Source organism: Ostrea edulis, chromosome 5 (genome assembly GCF_947568905.1).
Source record: "Ostrea edulis chromosome 5, xbOstEdul1.1, whole genome shotgun sequence".
Lineage (NCBI taxonomy): Eukaryota > Metazoa > Mollusca > Bivalvia > Ostreida > Ostreidae > Ostrea > Ostrea edulis.
Window position 1 is genome coordinate 33,644,436 of NC_079168.1, and position 6,521 is coordinate 33,650,956.

The following is a 6,521-nucleotide window of genomic DNA, read 5'->3' on the forward strand; positions in this document are numbered from 1 at the left end:
CTGTTGGATGTCACGAATGTGAAATTGATATAGATGGATTTATGTCGAGGAAGTGGGCATGGGCCGACATCATGACGACATGAGATGCCGTGGAGCGGCATTTATACGAATGTATGACTACGTGTAGATAATGTGATTTTCGTAAACGTATTTCTTGAAGAATTTTGATGGGAATTGTAAATGATAATAACTATATGTGAAGAGTAATTTGAAGTTAGTTGGTGTTGGTTTTAAACTAGATATTAAATAATGTTGCCAAATTCCGTAAATGTCCGGAAGAGTAGATTCAAATCGACTATACGTCATTATACACACAGTTTGGTTTACATTTTAGATGGTTCAGCCAGTCACGTTGAAAAAAAGACACAGCTTAAAGGGGCTTTCTGTGCTGCCGGTATTACGGAAAGTAAAGGACGGACTTCTGGAAAATGTGAAGGAGCTAGCACGTGTTGTTGTGGGAAGGCGCACGGAGACGATGCAATTGAAAGACATATCGAAAGCGGTGGCGGATCTAACAGGGGATCCTATGGATGAACTGTTGGAGTTAGCAGGTTGGTTTTATCAGTAATTACTAAGTATTTTGTCTATACCTTGCGCATCTAATGGTGAGTGTCCATTTTGTTGCGTAGGTAAGTGTTTTCCATGTGCGTTAAACATGTAAATGCAAACACGTTTGGTCACGACAGCATGTTATTGGCTGATCACTGCTAATAGATACATTTAGGGAACTCTTCTGATATCAATTAATTGCTTTAACAATGAGAAAAGGATATATGAGCAAGATGTTAATGAGATAAGCAAGTAATGGCATAAAGCTGAGAACTTAATGGTGGAAATGGGTTGGCCATGGTTTATTTGTATTGTTGACATTCTTGCTCTGTTAATGTTAAGCAATTACAAAGCGAGGGTATATGAAGTGTAACTACTATTTAGTAAATAGTAGCATGACATTTAATTGTTAAGTAAAGCATACATATGGCAGAGGTTCAACACAGGCATGTTGGACATAACTGACACACAGGTAATACATGAAACAAAAATACAACATGTCTGAATGGTTACATGGTTTGACTTCGAGTGAGTGTCTCAGTGTGGGAAACCCGCTCATGCACGAAGTCGTGGTTCACTTATGTAACGCACGACCCATCCATTTACGGACATCTAACTCGACTACACCATTGTTACTGTACTTTAATATGAGGTTGTGTTGCAGGGGAAAATATTCAAGACCTGGATGCGGCGAAGTTGTTGTTGCACTACTGCATACTTGCAGCAAATGAGAAGGGGCAGCCCAAAGGGCAGATCTTGCAGGATGAAGGTACACAGGTAGTTGCAGGCCCTAGTATGTGTATATCAGCGACTGCTGATATTGGAGGCGATACTATTGAGGTATAGCACTATTGTGTATTTGATACGTTACTCTGCTTATGTGGATTCAAATGGAATGAAAGTCCTTTTGTTGTAAACATTGCTTTTTGAAGGGGAAATAAGAATTGTAAATATTATATATATGTGTAGTATTATACACACACTTTCAGGGTGATCATGTCCAAGTTAAGAGGAAGAAGATGGATGATGTGAAGAGAAGGCTGTTGGTTTTGGAGAAACTTGAGAAGGAAGACGTTTTGAAGGTGAAGGAGAGAGTTAAAGCTTTAGCTGCACAACAAGACCCAATCGAGTCGTTAATTTTGATTAGTCTCGATGAATTAGCTCGCCTGTCTAGAAAGTTGGGGGATAAGGATATGGAAATGTTTGAGGAGTTGTATAGGCAATGTGGCCGCTTGCAGGGAAAGTGAACATTGCAAATTTATGTTTTACTGTTCTTGGGGGACAGGGAGCTGATCTTGTTTCGAAGGCAGTAAATAAGTGTATCAAGAAAGGCTGTAATTTGGGGTCCAAGGGTGAGGGTGTGAAAGCTAAGAGTGACGGAGAACCAGATCAAGGGCCTAGGTATTCAAATTCCCCTTTGGCAGGATTGTATCCTATGTATTCAACACCTTTTTTCAGTGCACCAGGGTTTCAACAATATCCATTTCAGCCATTTCATAATTTTGGTGCTTGTGGAAAGCCACGGGCATACAAAGCTTCAGGAGGTATGGGGAAACGTAATGCCGGTAGGTTAGCTTGTCATTTTTGTGACTCGACACAACATTTGGTAAAAGATTGTGAGCTGATGAAGGCTGCTTGGAGGAAATAGTTGGTTTCGTATACATATGATAGGAGCTATGTGAAGTACATGGTACATGTGTACTGGTGTTCAATAGAAATGCTTTAATAAATTGCCATTGTTTGGTTTGTATGTGCTGGTACTATTACTGTAACAAGATCTAAATGATGGATGTTTTTTCTTTACATTAAATGATGTAATGATAGTTGATGGTTGTTATATATTGTATATGTGTGATAGAGAATTCTGGATCTTACAACTCAAGGACTCTAATGCCTTAGTGGACTATGTTCACGTGGGTTGCTAAGTGAAGGAGTTCCACTGATGATTGGCACTATATAGAAGGTTAAAACAGAATGTACATTTGGTTTACAGGAAAACAACAGAGCTTCATTGTTGACTAGCAGTGATAAAGTTGAGCTTGAGAAAACAACAGGATTTAATCCCATGGGGATAATTCCTCGTCAAGACGGAAAATGGGTGACAATCAGTGATGGGACTCCTTCTCTTGCAACCCACCATGTTAGTGCAGAGTCTGTGATCGCAGGGTCTAATTTTGATTTGGACCAGTTGCCAGTGTATAGTCCAGATGCATTCATTGCAGGACAGTTGGGTAAAAATGTTTCTGCCTGGGAGTATGTGTTGGAGAGGAGTGGAGTGAATGAAGACAACTTGTTGAGTGTGAGGAAGTGGCTTACAGAGGGAGTAGATGTAAGAGAGTTTTTCACTCACTTTAAAGGAAATTTTCGTGAAAATCCATATGATTCTAAATGGCCTCCGAGTGTTGCCTTCCCTAACTCTCCTATATGTAAAAAGTATGATTCTTTTATATCTAAGGTTTTGTATGAGAAAGTTTAATCGGGTGCAATAAGAGTTCTGGGTAGGGTTGGTGAGTGTGAGATGCCCCATATTATTATGCCTTTGACAATTGAACCAACCAAACCGAGACTGTGTCATGATGATACTATTAGATATCTAAATCTCTGGATGAGGGATCTCCACTTTAAATGTTCATAGATTGGTTGGGGATAAAGCGTTGTTGGTGACAACTGATGAGAAATCTGGATATGATCATATACGATTATCGCATCATTCTCAGGGATATTTTGGGCTGCAATATGGTGGTTACGTTATGGTTTATACAGTGATCCCTTTTGGGTTTAAGGCATCACCTTATATTTATCAGACTATTGGCATGGTAGTGACGTCTTATCTTCGGAGCCTGTCATTAGTAACAGTTCAGTACATTGATGATTGGTTAGCAATTGCAAATGTTTCGGGAGCAATCGACCCATTGGTAGAGGGTTATAGGGTTGCATATGTTTTGGTAGAGGTGTTGACAAGGTTGGGCTATACTTTGGCGCTAAAGACGTGTTCTTTTGTCCCATCAACATGTGTCAAGTTTCTAGGTTTTTTAGTATATTCTTGCAGGCAGGCTTATATTTTGCCAGAGTACAAGAAGCAGAAATTTGCAACTTTGAGAGAGAATATTCTGAGTTCAAAGAAAGTCACTGTGAGGACACTTCAGCGAATTGCTGGCAAGTGTATATCTATGGGCTTGGCAGTTCCGGGCTGTAAATTGTTTGTAGGGAGATTAACTTGGCCATCTCTAGGGCTGTGAAGGATAGTAAGCTTGTGTGTTTGACTGATGAGCTGCGGAAGGAATTAGAGTATTGGCGTTTTCTGGATTCCTGGGAGGGATGTTGTCGATGGAGGAGGGAGAGTCATAGGCAGGTTGTCTTATCCTCTGATGCATCCTTATACAAGTATGGAGCAGTTGTAGAACAGAATGAGAATAGGTTTGTGGTTAGTGATTTTTGGGAAGAGAATGACCAAAGACCTATTCATTTGAAAGAGGCTGATGCTGTGTATAAAGTATTGTTGGCTCTTGACCAGAGTATAGCTGACTCGAGAGTGCATGTTTGGACAGATAATATGGCTGTACTTGGGGTTTGGCAGAATTAAGGGGGTAAAGATAGTGCGTTGAATTGTATTACAAAGAGAATATTTTCTTTGACTTTACAACTAAATTTTGAGTTTAGTTTGCAGTATGTTCCCTCAAAGTTGAATGTGGCTGATGCACCTTCAAGAAGTATTAATTATGCGGACTCTATGTTGGATAGGCAGGCTTGGGACTTGGTTGAAAAAGCATTTGGTCCCCATACAATTGATTTGATGGCCTCTGATTCTAATGTAATGAAGGGATAGGGGGTGAGTTGTTGAGGCACTTTACACCTTGTCCGATGCCTTTTACTGCAGGGGTTGATGTGTTTGCTCAGGATCTTGCACAGGAGACTAATCCTTATGTGTTTCCTCCATTCGGTATATTTCCGGTGTTGTCATTGTTGGTGGAACAACAAGTTCCTGTGTGTACCTGTGTTCTTCCACGTATACAGCCGGTGCCCGTATGGTGGCCTCTGATTGAGAGGTGCAAGATAGCTAGTGTTGTGTTATGTTGTCAGGGGCAGAAAGGAATTATCCGGGTTCCTACAAAGAAAGGGTATGCCCTTGATAACAGGGAGTTGAAATGGACATTGATTGCTTACAGATTTGCATTTTTAAAGGAATAAACGTGTTTGATCTTTTTCAGGGACAAGATATAACTGTTGATGTTCAAGTCTTGGATGACAGGCTGAAGGAGTTAGATGCTAGGAGGTCGTCATCACTGGATTCTAAAAGAGAAGAGTGTTTAAGAAGGGAGATCACTGAGTTTATAGCAAGGGTGTCGGGTCAGGGGATTACAAGTTGTACTCCTGATGACATCAGAAGATTTTTGGTATGGAAGGATCAGAGTGGTAAGAGTCAGGTTCATAGGATAGAATGTCATTTTCTTGGAAACAAAGGAGTATTTGAGTGTAGTTGTCCAGTCCGTCTGGCCTCGGGTACTGTATCGTTGTTAATCAATAGATTGTTGAATATATTTTATTAGATGGGATTTGGAAGATCTTGGAATGGAGCTCTTTGCTCAGGGAATCCAGCCGCATCACCTATAGTGAAAGGATACTTAAAGCTAGTACAAGAGGAACGGGCAAGCGCTCACTTGATACCTAAGCAGGCTAGACCTATTTTTATAACTAAGGTTAGGGCCATTGCGGGTTTTATTAGGAATCGACTAAGTTTGGGTTCTATATCAGTTAAGAAGAAGTATATCTTGTTACGAGACCAGGCTTGGTTTAAGTTACAGTTTTTTGCTGGGGATAGAGCAGGAGATCTTGCAAATTTGGTTACCCAAGAGGTTAAGTGGCTCAGAGTATTCAGGTTTTGTGTTTAATCACACCTTTGGGAAGACACTTAGAGGAGCTAAAAGGAGAAGTAACATGTTTGTTGTTAAGAGGTGTGCTGAGGAGGATATCTGTCCTGTACTAGGGTTACAACAGTTTGTGTCGGGGTGTAGGGATTTGGGTGTTATCTCTCTTATGGTTATCTCTTTAGGATTGTTGGAGAGGACGCTCGGGTCTTGGATCAGCCTGTAACATATTCAGTGGTGTATGATAAGTTACGGATATATTTAAGGAACATGAGTATGGATAGGGGGAGACTCCACACAGTTTCAGGGCAGGTTGTGCAGTGGCTTTGGTTATGTCTGGTTCAGTGAATGATATGGGGCAGATAATGAGACATATTGGATGGTTTGGGGAAGGAAGTGCTGAGTATTACAGTAGGCTGCCAGCTTTAGTAGAGTCAGATTTTGTAGCAGGGAGATTAGCAGCGAGTGTGAAGGATGAAGGAATGATACAGGAGAAGTTTCAGGAATGTGTACAGTACGATAGTCTTCAATCAGCATTTTCAGGGAATAAGTTGTAGCGACAGGAGGTTTGATGAATCGAGGGGTGTTTATGACATTACACAGGGACATGACTATGTGATATAAAGTGCTATATTGTGTTTTATTATACAATTGTATGTATGCTCTAATAGGTTCAACTGAGTTTTCAAATAAATTGGAAATAACTAGATGGAGTTTGTTCATAGTACAGCCTATATTCAGTACATACAGGTTTAAGGATGTTGGTTTTTGTATAGTAAGTGTTGGGAAGGTGACCTATGATATTGCGACTAGAACTGGATATTGGATTCCTAGATCAAGACTTTTACACCCAAAACTTCATAAAGGAACTAAGGTTGAAATGTGATTCCACTTGTGATACGGGAATATCACAAGTGAAATCACGTGTTACCGAAGTGACGTCATCCCTTTTCGTTGTTTGATCGGAGGGTGGTGATGGACAGTATGAGATGGAAGAACAGGGAGGTAGGGTTAGGGTATGATGATTCCCCCACCCACCCACCCACCCCTGTGGACCACATCTTAACTTTGGTTCCTAGATCAAGACTTTTACACCCAAAACTTCAT

At 40.6% G+C, this 6,521-nt stretch overlaps 1 pseudogene; it reads left to right on the forward strand.

Moving 5' to 3' along the window:
• The first annotated feature begins 334 nt into the window (after positions 1 to 334).
• Positions 335 to 6,008, forward strand: LOC125651782 (uncharacterized; annotated as a pseudogene).
• Positions 6,009 to 6,521: the final 513 nt, after the last annotated feature.